A 14,300-nucleotide genomic window follows, 5' to 3' on the forward strand; every position below is an offset into this window, starting at 1 on the left:
CGTAATTACTAAATTAGACTGTTCCATTTCTGGATAATGCATACTGCATTTTGATCTTGATTTAAAATCCAATTAGTTCAGGATCGTCATTCCTGTTAGTTCTAGCTTCTCTCCCATGACTTTGAGAATAGAGCAATAGATAAGTATTTTTATGTTTGTTCTTTGTAGGGCGTCTTTGAAGACATGACTTTTTAAATCTATGGCAACAGGTGTGCCCCCTCCTACTCTCACATATTTTACTGATTACTCTCTCAGTGTATCCTCAAATTCTCTCAAGTCCTAGGAACCAATGAAATGCTACATTGATACACATTTGGCTTTTCCAGTAAATAATGACACCCATGACCCTCTTGTCTTTGAAATGACTGTTTCTTTTTAAAATTTGTATGCTTTCTTTTGTATGTAGGGAGACTGCCTTTATGGATTCTGTTCTTCATGCTCTTGTTTTTGTTTACTGAAATCATTAGGCACGTCTTACTTATCTTGTGAAGGAATGAACCTTCGAAGGAAACAAACAGATTTTAGATTTGTTTGACAAATGTGAGGATGAAAACTTCTGGAAAATGAGCATTGTTTACTGGTGAGAAGGAAAAGGGAACTTGAGGCAGCCCATTGAAAAGACTTCAGTTTGTTCACTTGACTACATCAGTAACTGATTGAAGAGAGCATGAAATAGCCTCCATGGAAAGACTTTAGGATTTACGTGTTGGAAAATATTAATCTGTGGCTCATGGTTATGAAATTATTCTGAATGTACTTTTGCTTTTTCTTGTTAAATACACTTTAAAAACTTCCACAGTGGTGGTATAGTATACATTATAAAAGCATGTTCTTCATAGTGAAGGATGGAGTTACACTATACAATTATTTTATACCCCAAGAAAGAAAACAGGCCCTTTCTTTCCTCCATGGGCTTGCTGAAGAAAATGTGAAACATTGATTGAGAGCTACTTGTTGATTCACACTAGGGAACCATGTAAATTACTTAATTTTTAAAATTACAATGTAAACAAAACTAATGCCATAAAGGAGTTCAAAGGCCCTACGTCAATATAATATTTTGTTCATTTACTTTGACAAGTGTGGTTCATATACTCAAGTGTTACTTAGGGTTATATTATTAGAATTAACATAGTGCATTTCATCAAAATAATGAAATTTTAGTGTATAATAACTTACAGAGAAAGCTCATCACATTTTTCTGATATGTATTATTTTAAACAATTTATATGCATTTATGGGTGCGTAAATGTTACCCCATCTGTCCCTCTCACTCTATTTCCCTCTCTCTCTCTTTCCTTCTCTATTTTTATTTTCTCTCTCAAGCACAGAGGACTGACTGTAAATTTAACAATTCTGCTGCCTTTTTATATGCTCATAGATTATGATTATTATTAAAAATGATTGTGTGGTTGATAATTCATACACTTCTGTATGCTTAGTGTGCATTTGTCATATTTTCAAAGGCATTACTGTATCTTTGCTTGTGTAGCAGATATAATATTGTGACTGATTAATAAACAATATAACATCTATTAAAATTAATAGCCTAGTAAATTAAAAGTCTAATATTATGATTATACATCAACCAAGAAATGAAGAGATGGGAATATTAACATATAGATATTGAGGAAGGAAGAAAGAGATGCAGCATTCATTATTTTAAAAATTCCATTTTTATTAAGCCTATACTAGATAAAATTGATTAATTTTGCTTCCAGGTTTAACTGTTTAAATTAATTTTGTATACCTTAAGAAAAAGAGTATAGAAAATCTAGAGTATAGCAAGAGTATAGAATAACAAAAACTGTATCCTAGTTACCAAAATGCTAGCGTAGACAGAATAAAATTTAGGTAAAAACATAAAAGCCATTACAAATGACCTGGAAGCAATTATAAACAATCTATATCTATATAGAGAGCAATACAGTTTTACATGCATCTATGGTGGCTCGGATGATAAAGAATCTGCCTGCAATGACGGAGACCCCAGTTTGATCCCTCGGTTGGAAAGATCCCCTGGAGAATGGAATGGCTGCCCACTCCAGCATTCTTGCCTGGAGAATTCCATGGACAGAAGATCTTGGAAGGCAACAGTCCATGGGGTGGCACAGAGTTGGACATGACTGAGTGACTAACACTTTTCACTTTTCAGTTATGGTGTGGCATATCACAGTATTTATTTTAAAGAAAAACCATAAAAAATTAAATCAGTAATAATTCTTTTTTGTGAATTGATTTTGCTTATATCCTAATTAACTTAAATATTACCCATTTAAAAAATTCTACTTTAATTTATTAACTGAGAGTTAATGTAAAGCTGTCCCACAAATTAAAAGTGCAACATTCAACTAAACTGTCACTTTTAAATAAGACTATTTAATAAATTATTTCTTTGTGGGGCATGCTGATATTAAAATTTTTGATGAATTTATTGTGTCTATAGTTGAATTAATCTAATTGATTTAGGCCTTGAGGGCAGGAGCTACTTTATATGAGTAGAACCTCATACCATGAACTCCCCTTGAGGACCAAGAGGAAAACTCCAAAACTCATGCTCCAAGGAAAGAGGGTCAGGAATATCATTTAAGCCTCAAAATATACTAATATTTTATTTAAATATTTCCTTCATGTATTAGGAAGAATATTATCAAAATCAGTTTATCTAGATAATTACAAGGCTATCAGATTTCCAGCTGAATTTTGAACTTAAAAAATGAAATTAAATATCACAATATAGTGTAGTTACTAAAAATAAAAATTTATTTTTGTCCTCCAAAACTTATAGAAGTAACCAAGCTATTTTTCTTTATTATTAGGGATGTTAAGATAAAGAAGAAGCACAATACCAAGAAGTTTAATTTTGAGCAGAGTTCTTTTATCTGCAAAAGCACCGTAATTAACAAAAGACTTACTAACTCAAATACTGTAACATGTCATACTGCTATTTTAAATAATATTGAAAAGAGACGGATTGAGTTCATGAAGCTATGCTGTAATATCTTCCATAAACTGAATTGTTGTTGGTTAGTTGCTGTCATGTCTGACTCTTTTGTGACCCCATGGACTGTACATAGCCCACCAGGCTCCTCTGTTCATGTGATGTCCTAGGCAAAAATATTGGAGTGGGTTGCCATTTCCTTCTCCAGGTTACTTTCCTGACCCAGGGATCGAACCTACATCTTTTGCATTGGCAGGTGGATTCTTTACCACTGAGCCACCTGGAAAGCCCATAAATTGAATAGTTACAGTTTTTAATATGTTTATAATTAATGTAATTTTCTATTATTTTATTTTATTTTAGGGATTAGGAATGGGCACATGCTTTAAAATTGTTTTTAACAGTTTTAAAAGAAAATATCCCTTATATGGCAAATAAAGAAAGTGAAGAAATGTATTTTTCTCTTACGATTACTTATTAAGTCCTTTACCTCTCCTTTGTAAGGGATAGCTGGGATACCTCTCAGATCCCTTACTGAGATTCTTTAGTTCTGAAGACAGAAAAGCAGATTTCATTCATTACCAGCCCATCTCTACTCTATTAAGAAGCAAATGAGTAGATGCTTCTAGGTTACTTTATCCATAACGAATGCATGAATATTGCCTGTTTTTCCCAGAGAGTCACAAAGATAGGAGATGGCTTTGAAAAGAAAAGTGCTAGTCTCTGGGGATCAGAATCCTTGTACCTGTCAGAAAGTTAAATGTGTCTCAGCTGACAGCAGCTGTTCACTTAGACTTTCAAAACGAAAACCCTTTTGATGGATTAAAAAAAAAAACACCTATACACACACACACATATTGCAAAATGTCAAGGGTGTGTGCAAATCAAGGACATATATATGGCTTGCTTTAGCAAAAATGGAGAAATAGTTATGAAAAAAATTAGATTTCCTGCCAGCATCAGCGTGTTATTTCAGCTACATTAGTCTGGCCAAGCTCAATATTCCCATATCAGTTTTGACTGAAAGTGTTAGTCGCTCTGTCATGTCAGACTCTTTGCGACCCCACGGACTATAGCCCACCAGGCTACTCTGTCCATGGAATTCTCCAGGCATGAATACTGGAGTAGGTTGCCATTCCCCACTCCAGGGGATCTTCCTGACCTAGGGATTGAACCTGGGTCTCTGGCATTGCAGGCATTTCCTTACTGTCTGAGCCACGAGGGTTTTGACTGAGCCCATACCCTTACTCTGGAAGATGTTAACGGTGTGAACAGATAGCAACTCCTGAATAAGAAGAGTAAATGACAGGGTCTTGGGTGATTTTAATATACAATGTGGTGATGATTATATAGTATAATATGTTTTAAAATCATAACGTGATTTGAAGAGTCCACCAAGATCCATAAAGTTAACTCGGGCTAGTTTCTGTTAAGAGCCACTTAATTCACCTCCATCAGTTATGTAAATGCAGGTTTAATGTAAGTTGCCCTTGTCCTTCTGAAAGGATGTGAAGATATATTTTTGTAGTTTCTGCAGTTTAGTAATACTGATTATCACTTTAATTTTCAGAACTGCAGTGTAGGAGTGGGATTAGTTGAGGCTTATGAGAAAGAAGGAACTGAAATAAGACATTGACCGTCCCAAGATTCAAAGTTAGGACAATGTGTTTGGGTACCCAGTGTGGTCCTGGCTAAGATCTGCTGGCTACACAGGGTTAAAAGGTGCTCTCTGCCAGAGGGCTGAGGAATCAAGTTCAATACACAGTCATATGCATTTGTGAATAATGCTGATTTCTGTCACAGGGCACACTCAGCAGAACCACTATGGTGTGATACATGCATTAAAGAACAATGAACATTATGAATGAAGAGAGTTATAACATTAAAGCTCATATTTGCAGCACATCAGCAACTGAAGGTGCAAGGTCTAGAAGCAAGTACATCATTGTAGTGGTGAGACCACAGGTAAATTAAACCTTCATTGTTCAATTTTCATTTTTTAAAGAAGATTTTCTTTCCTACGGAAAAGATGTTCTTTCTTATAGGGTAGATATAAGTGATTGATGATACCTATTAAGTGACTAGCATAGTGCTTGGCACTTATGTGCTCACTAAACATTTTCTAAAAATAAGCACTAATTATTATTGCATATTCGGAGAAGGCAATGGCATCCCACTCCAGTACTCTTGCCTGGAGAATCCCATGGACAGAGGAGCCTGGTAGGCTACAGTCCATGGGGTCGCTAAGAGTCGGACACGACTGAACGACTTCACTTTCACTTTTCCCTTTCATGCACTGGAGAAGGAAACGGCAACCCACTCCAGTATTCTTGCCTGGAGAATCCCAGGGACAGTGGAGCCTGGTGGGCTGCCGTCTATGGGGTCGCACAGAGTCGGAGACGACTGAAGCAACTTAGCAGCAGCAGCAGCAGCATTATTGCATATTATATATAAGCCACATATTGAGATGAAAAGTACCTATTACACAGAAAGAAGTCTTGGGTTCAGGCTCTGAGTGAATCTAGGCAATGTCTTACAGTTTCATAGAACAAAGAAAAAAACACATTTTTTAAAACAGCACATCATTTATTCATTCTCTCTGCTTCAGCTTCCTCATCTGTGATATTCGAGAAACAGTAGTCCCTGTCCTCCTTACTTTACACACTTTCTATGAGTATGAAATGCAGTGGTATTTCTGTGAGCACCAGGTAATTGGCAACAAATTATATACATGTTTACTATTACCCCTGTCACTGTCAAGAGGCCGTACTGAACTAGGGTCCCCAGGAGCACACATGTGGGCAGAGGTGAAGGCCTAGCGGCTTTATCTACAACAAATGAAGTGGAGGATCTGAAGATCCTCATATACAAAAGAGGTCAAATGGAATTAAGTGATAAAGAAAGGATGGGGCTTTTTCAGACAGCTTTAGGTGATGGTATCTAAATCAATTAATTTGTCTTTACTAAACATTTGAGTGAATTAAATCGATTTATTAAACACATAATAAAACTGACACAGGTAATAAGTTTTATGGGAGCAGAGGTTGGGCTGGTCTTTGCTTACCATTGTCTCCCAGTGTCTGCTGCTGCTGCTGCTAAGTCGCTTCAGTCGTGTTCGACTCTGTGCGACCCCATAGACGGCAGCCCACCAGGCTCCCCCGTCACTGGGATTATCCAGGCAAGAACACTAGAGTGAGTTGCCATTTCCTTTTCCAATGCATGAAAGTGAAAAGTGAAAGTGAAGTCGCTCAGTTGTGTCCGACTCTTAGCGACCCCATGGACTGCAGCCCACCAGGCTCCTCCGTCCATGGGATTTTCCAGGCAAGAGTACTGGAGTGGGGTGCCATTGCCTTGTCCCTCCCAGTGTCTAGCTTTAAATAAATGAATAACACTGTGTTTGCTGTTTTGAGAGATACACTGAAAACCAAGACATAGTCCCTTCCTACCTATTTCTCTTCCTCAAGCATTTATTGAGAAGTTATTATATTATAGGCACTCTGCAGACTAGGGAAACAAGCAAACAAAAAGTAGACCATTGCACTGACAAGCTAACAGCCCAGAGAGAGATTTACATGTAGAAGGATGAGATGAATATGATACAATGTGACAAGTGATATAACAAAGCAAGAACAAGTGCTGTGGGAGACCCAGGGGTAGAACACTTCTCTCTGCCCAAATCAGACTAGTTCCTTCTACAGAAAACATCTGGAGAACAACACAAGGCTGTGTATACTCAAGTGATGGAATAGATATTTCAGGAAGGCAGAGATTATAAGCCTATTTCCATTATGGAACTAAGAATATACTATATAGTATCAGTAGCTATTAGAAAAAATCACGTCACAACTGGCCTATGGACCAATGGAAAAATAAATGTGAAACCTCTCAAAGGAAGTCCTTTGCTTTGTTACTGTTATTGAGGTCAGACAGCTGATTCCAAGTTGGAGCTCCACTGTCCCCCAAATTTGAGAGAGTCTGGAACAAACCTTTTCAGTCATAGCAACAGTTCCAAGCACTCACATGTTGATAGTACATTTACAGTTTTAGAGCTTTGGTAATAAAACTCCATGCCAAGAAAACGGAAAAACAAGATCTATGTGTCCCCTAAATAGTCCCAGCTGGCTGACTCCTAGAGACCTTCAACCAGGTTAGGAGACTTTGGCTCCTTTTCCAACAGACGAGACAACTAAAGACGTAAAGCTCCTGACTCAGCCTTCTTGTCTGTCTCTACCCCATCTTCATTCTCCTTGACTTTAGTACCTCCACTTGCTTGAATTTTTCCTCTCCACGTCCTTGTCCTCTTAGCTGCCTACTCCTTTGCCTTGAATTATACACCACCATCAAAACTTCCACACAACTTTAATCTGCATTTTGGGCAGCTTCTTTGAAAAGTGGAATATTACTCAGCCATTAAAAAGAATACATTTGAATCAGTTCTATTGAGATGGATGAAACTGGAGCCCATTACACAGAGTGAAGTAAGCCAGAAAGAAAAACACCAATACAGTATACTAATGCATATATATGAAATTTGAAAGATGGTAACGATAACCCTATATGCAAGACAGAATAAGAGACACAGATGCATAGAACAGTCTTATGGACTCTGAGGGAGAAGGTGAGGGTGGGACGTTCTGGGACAATAGCATTGAAACATGTATATTATCATATGTGAAACAGAACACCATTCCAGGTTCGATGCATGAGACAAATGCTCAGGGCTGGGGCAATGGGATGGCCCAGAGGGATGGGATGGGGATGGGAGGGGGTCCAGGAAGGGGAACACATGTAAACCCATGGCTGATTCATGTCAGTGTATGGCAAAAACTACTACAATATTGTAAAGTAATTAGCCCCCAACTAAGATAAATAAATTTATTTGAAAAAAAAAGAAAAACACCAATACAGTATACTAATGCATATATATGGAATTTGAAAGATGGTAACGATAACCCTATATGCGAGACAGAATAAGAGACACAGATGCATAGAACAGTCTTATGGACTCTGAGGGAGAAGGTGAGGGTGGGACGTTCTGAGATAATAGCACTGAAACATGTATATTATCATATGTGAAACAGAACACCATTCCGGGTTCGATGCATGAGACAAATGCTCAGGGCTGGGGCAATGGGATGACCCAGAGGGATGGGATGGGGAGGGAGGTGGGAGGGGGGTCCAGGAAGGGGAACACATGTAAACCCATGACTGATTCATGTCAATGTATGGCAAAAACCACTACAATATTGTAAAGTAATTAGCCCTCAACTAAAATAAATAAATTTATTAAAAAAAAAAAAGAAAAGTGGACATCATCTTTGAAGACCTCCACACTTCAGTCTTGCCCTATCTATTTAACCCATCATCAACATCATCAAGTCCCATTGTGTGGTGGTAACAATACATCTGCATTCATTCATCCTCTCCTCTCCTTGCATCACCTTAGACTAAACCATCATCAATCACTTGGATACTATTAAGCTTGTAACTATAGTTTAATACACCAGTAACAGTTCTAATAAAAATACTAGCATGGTTAAACAGACATGTTAAATTTCCTATTAAAAAAGGATTAGAGTAAATATAAGATTTATTTTACCTTAAAAGGAGGAATGTAGCTTACATGGAAATGTAAATAAAGCTTAAAGTACCTGATTTACAGAGATAAATGCAATACTCTGTATGAGCTAACAATGTCTACATCATACTGACATCATTTCCCATTTCCTGTTTATGATCACGTATGAGCTAGCTGATATTACAAAAACATGTTCAAAGCAAACAATACTTCTCTCTAAAAGCCAACGTTCTATAAAAGTAAAGCTTACATTTGTAGGAAATTTTTAAATCATTTGGATTGTTAATATGAATGAACTCATGTATTATGTAAAGTTAGAGCATCTGAGCGACTTCACTTTCACTTTTCACTTTCATGCATGGGAGAAGGAAATGGCAACCCACTCCAGTGTTCTTGCCAGAGAATCCCAGGGATGGCGGAGCCTGGTCGGCTGCCATCTATGGGGTCGCACAGAGTCGAACATGACTGAAGCGACTTAGCAGCAGCAGCAGCAGCAGATCATCTGAATTTTAGTATGTGCTGTGCCCTTTAAAGCCACAAGACCTTTAACTAGTCACTTGGCTAATTGATGACTTCTATTTCTCCAAAAAGGGAACAATTACACCTGACTTACCTTAATAACAGAATTGTTGTGATGATCAAGTGGGTATAAATGAAATTATGTAATGAACATATGAGTATAAATGATTTTGAGCACTAAATAACACTATATTAATGTAAACTATATAGATCAATAGGAGGAAAAACTTATTACTGGTAATTGCTAAATCTTGTCTGTATATATCAGTGAGACAATGTAAAAGTTCACAGCCTCTGGAATGCACATCTATGAAACTCTACCTCTAAACTGAGAGCAGTGATCCAAGCTCTCAAGGAATGAGGATCAACCATGTCGTAAGAACTCAGTTGATTATGGGTTTCCCAAGTGGTGCTAGTGGTTAAGAATCTGCCTGCCAGTGCAGGAGACATAGAAGACACAGGTTTGATCCCTGCATTGGGAAAATCCCCTGGAGAAGGGCATGGCAACCCACTCCAGTATTCTTGCCTGGAGAATCCCATGGACAGAGGAGCCTGGCAGACTACAGTTCCTGAGGTCACAAAGAATCAGACACGACTGCAGCTACTGAAGTGAAGGGGAAGATATTGCAGTGGGATAAATGTGAAGCAAAATGAATAAGCATGGACTGAAACACATTCCCACCATCAGGATGTTTTATTTGGGGGCTTTTGTGACAGTGGAGTAATCTGAGTAGCCTTTTCTCTGAGCCTCATGGTTTCTCCCATCAGCAACAAGGGTACACTGCCTATGGGGTCCCCACTGCCATAAAGAAATGCATATTTGATGCGGCCATTTACTACTTTGCAAGGAATTGGATGCGTTAGTATAGGGAATCCATAAGGCAAATCACTCTTTAGACCAAAATCCACGTGGAAGTATACCTATACCTATATCAATACCTATACCTGTATCTCTTATGTATCTCGATTCAATTATTAAAGGGCAAGGCAGGAGTTAAGGCTGAGCTTCAAGATGTAAAAGGAAGATATAAACACGGTGGGTGAGGTTTGTTTCAGTGGACAAATAGTTCAAAACTGAATATACAAAGTAATGGAAAGACTTCCAGAGATGTTATAAGTCTCAGAGGCAAGCACTGAAAAAGAGTGACGGGAGATGATGGATTTAAAAATGGACTCAATTACCTAGTGATTTGATGGCCTTGAAATAAAAATCAGAGGGCTGGATAAAGGAATACAGTCATTGGAGGAATCCAATTTGATGTTCAAACGGGGCTTAAAAACCTCAGAGGAGCAGATTGCTGTTATAACTAGGGATAATGTTTCACTTCGTTTTAAAAATGACTCATTGAAAAGAGAGAGGAAAAAAAAACACACACTACATTTCCTTGGTCCTTTAATATTAGTGCAGGAATTAGAGCCCTAAAGAAAAGGGTAGGAATGTTTTAACAGGCTATTTTGGCTTCATTCCTTTATTTTTCTTTACACATGCAATATACAAATAATCAGTGAGTATTTCTAAGTGCAAGACCAAGATAATGTTAGGTGCATAACTACAATACAAGAGCACATATTAAAGCCCCAAACTGAGAGCTGTGATTCACACAATAAGTGCACAGAAGGCCCACAAAAATAGAATGACTTCACAGACCGATTTTACTAATGTATTTAACCAATGTTTTAATAATAAAATGCCTGTATATGGTTAAAAATATTTAACAATAAAATATAAAATATTATAAAATATATAATATATATAAAAATATTTAACAGTAAAAAACATACACATATATAATACATATTATTCTTGCCAGCATCTAAGCACTAAGTCCTATGTTTTAGAGGTAATAATTATTACTAATTTCTATATTTATATAAAATACTTTAAATGCACTATGTGCCTGCTCGTGTGTGCTTAGTCATGTCCAACTCTTTGCCAGTCCATGGACTATAGTCCACCAGGTTCCTCTTTCTATCCCCGAGAAAAATACTGGAGTGGGTTACCATTTCCTTCTCCAGGGGATCTTCCCAACCCAGGGATTGAACCCACATCTCTTGCATTGGCAGGTGGATTCTTTACTACTGTGCTACTTGGGTAGCCCAAACAGGGATTCCATTACTCATGGAACTTGGCTTTTTTGTTGTTCAACAATATGTGTTTGAAACTTGCCCAGGTTGGCATCAGAAATTATGTAACTTTCTTTCAGCTACTTAGTTTTCCATCACACAGCTGTAGCATAATTTTTGCAATAATATGAGTAAATATATGTGGCTTACTAGGTGGTTCAGTGGTAAAGAATTCACCTGCCAATGCAGGAGCTGCAGGAGATCGGGTTTGATCCCTGGGTCAGGAAGATCCCCTAGAGAAAGGAATGGCTACCCACTCCAGTATTCTTGCCTAGAAAATTCCATGGACAGAGGAGCCTGGTGGGCTACAGTCCATGGGGTCATAAAGAGTTGGACACAACTGAGAAACTAAGCACACATGAATGAACATATAGTTTTAAACATTTTAATATTGTTGCTAGCAATGCTATAATATCCATGTAGGCATATCTTTCTCTTGCTCTGGTTTTTCTTTTGAATAAGTTCCTGAAATAGAAACTCTGGATCAAAGTCATATACATTTCCAGTATAAACTGGTGGTGCCAAATATGCATTATGTGTGTATATTCACGTTCCCTCATCACTACAGTACCCTCTTCCCAACACTGGATATTAGAAAGCTTCACTATTTTGTCAAAAGGATAAGAGATAAATCATATCTTGTTTAGAGTGTGTTCCTTTAAATATAAGAAAGAATGTACATTTTCCTTATGTTTTTAAAATTAATTTTTTACTGGAGTATAATTGCTTTACAATGTGTTACTTTCTGCTGTACAGCAAAGAGAATCAATTATACATATATCCATATTTTTTAAGATTCCCTTCCCATCTTGGTCACCAGAGAGCCTTAAGTTGGAGGCGGATGGCAACCCACTCCAGTATTCTTGCCTGGAGAATCCCCATGGACAGAGGAGCCTGGCGGGAGACAGTCCATGGGGTCACAAAGAGTCAGACATGACTGAAGCAACTTGGCATGCATGCACAGAACATTAGGGAGAGTTCCCTATGCTACACAGTAGGTTCTTATTAGTTATATATTTTATATATAATAGTGTATTCTCTTCCCACGAACTTGACACACCTTTCATAGCTTCTGTCTCTCCAAATCATGAACGTGGTGAAGGGACCCTAGAGGAGGAAGCAGTCTTTCCACTGCAGTCACCCTCGCACCTGCTGGTCATTCAGATGCCTGGATGTCTTACTCTGTATGTGTGATTTGCTCCCACCTACAACCAGAGCAGTGACTACATTTTACTATATTTGACAAATGCTCAGAGAGTACCCACCCTGTGCCAGACACTGCTTTAAGCCCTTTACAAATATTGACTCATTCTGGTCCTCCTAACAACTCAGTGAAGAAGGTACCCTCATTAGCCACACTCCCACAGGAGGAAACTCAGCCTCTGGGCAGTTAGGAAGTAGCCCAAGGTCGCAGAGGCTGTGACTTGAACCCAGGCTATTGATTCCCATCTGTCCTTGGACTCCATGCTGGTTGCCCCTTAAGAGAAGCGGTGCAATCTGCCAGCTCTGAGGGGACCCACACGGCCTTCCGGTGACAGCCCGTCCCTCCCTTCATGCTCCCAGTCCTGCCTGAGAATTCCATTCAGTTCTCTCAAAATCCACAGACACAAAGCTCATAAGCAGAAAACTCTCCTCTCCCCCAACACTTCCAGTTGTGGACTCTGTCCACCCTTCACACTCTTTTGCACTGCTCCCAGCCTCGAAATGACCATATAATTATCATCCTAACAGAGACACTTTGAGCGTGAAAAAAGCAACTGTTAATAATTACCCCAGGACCACAGGTGTGGACAGGAACTGTCCAGATGAAGCAGGACACATAGCCACCCTATGCCCATCCCCTTGCAAAGACACAGAGTACTGGGGTGGCACTCTCCGTGGCCCTGGAAAACCGGCTCTCCTCAAGTGACTGGGCTACCTCTACCATTCTCTCCCTTTTCTGGGGCCTCTTCCTCCCAGTGTCTGTCCTACCCTTTGCCAATAAAGGTTTACTTCATTGTCAGAAGCACCGAGCGATCAAAGATGAAGGATGATGCAAATGGCTCCACAAAGCAGAAAGCTCTGGAGGCAGGAGGGAAAGTCAAGCCTTTTGGTCCTGAGAGATCTGAGTTCAAATCCCACTCTGTTCCTTATATACAGTGTGGTGTTGAGTGGATACTTCTCCGAGACTGTATCCCATCTGTAAATGGGGATGATAGTGTTGATTCACAGAGCAGCTGAGTGGAGTAAATGATGTATATAATGTAATGTCAATGAATCTTGCTATTTCCCTGTGACTGGCCTCATTTCTTTGGATTGTTTTTCTTTTTCTTGTTGATTCAAAATGAGTCAGAAGGTATTAATCGATTTTGCCTTTGTCATATATATTGTGGAGAAGGCAATGGCACCCCACTCCAGTACTCTTGCCTGTAAATCCAACGGATGGAGGAGCCTGGTAGGCTGCAGTCCATGGGGTCGCGAAGAGTCAGACACAACTGAGTGACTTCACTTTCACTTCTCACTTTCATGCATTGCAGAAGGAAATGGCAACCCACTCCAGTGTTCTTGCCTGGAGAATCCCAGGGATGGTGGAGCCTGGTGGGCTGCCGTCTATGGGGTCACACAGAGTCGGACACGACTGAAGCGACTTAGCAGCAGCAGCAGCATGTGTATTGGGAATATTATTTTTATTTACAACTTATATTTTCACTTGGTTTGACGTTTTGCTATAAAGGAAATTAAAATTATCTATGTGATTAAATTTATGTATTTTTTTGCTTTATGAATTCTGGGTTTGCTTTCACAGTCCAAAAATATAAAGATTCTTCCACATAATTGCATTTAGTGATTTTATGATATTTTTTGTTTAAATATTTGACTCCTAAGAAATCATTTTAACATTTATTGATGAATAATGGGCATACAATAAACTGTGCATATTTAAAGTGTTCAACTCAGTAAGTTATGTATATACTTTTTAAATCATCACCCTAATCAATATGGTGGATGTAGTCATCACTCTGAAAAATTTCTCGTTGTCTCTTTTGATTGTTCCCCCTGCCCAGTCCCACCCACACCACCCCAGACAATCGCTAACCCAATTTCTATCACTTTAGATTGGTTTGTATTTTCTAGAATTTTGTAGAAACATAATCATCA

At 38.6% G+C, this 14,300-nt stretch overlaps 1 long non-coding RNA gene across 1 annotated transcript in view; it reads left to right on the forward strand.

The window, feature by feature from the left end:
* The window catches only part of LOC145516224 (uncharacterized), a 45,201-nt gene extending 31,315 nt beyond the window's left edge, over window positions 1-13,886 (forward strand). Inside the window, exons 7-8 of the long non-coding RNA XR_014061231.1 lie at window positions 4,745-4,906; window positions 13,679-13,886. This is a non-coding gene — a long non-coding RNA (uncharacterized LOC145516224). The remainder of the gene's footprint in view (window positions 1-4,744; window positions 4,907-13,678) is intronic.
* Window positions 13,887-14,300: the final 414 nt, after the last annotated feature.

This window comes from Giraffa tippelskirchi, chromosome 8, assembly GCF_054371585.1.
Source record: "Giraffa tippelskirchi isolate mGirTip1 chromosome 8, T2T-mGirTip1v1.2.pri, whole genome shotgun sequence".
Taxonomy (NCBI): Eukaryota; Metazoa; Chordata; class Mammalia; order Artiodactyla; family Giraffidae; genus Giraffa; species Giraffa tippelskirchi.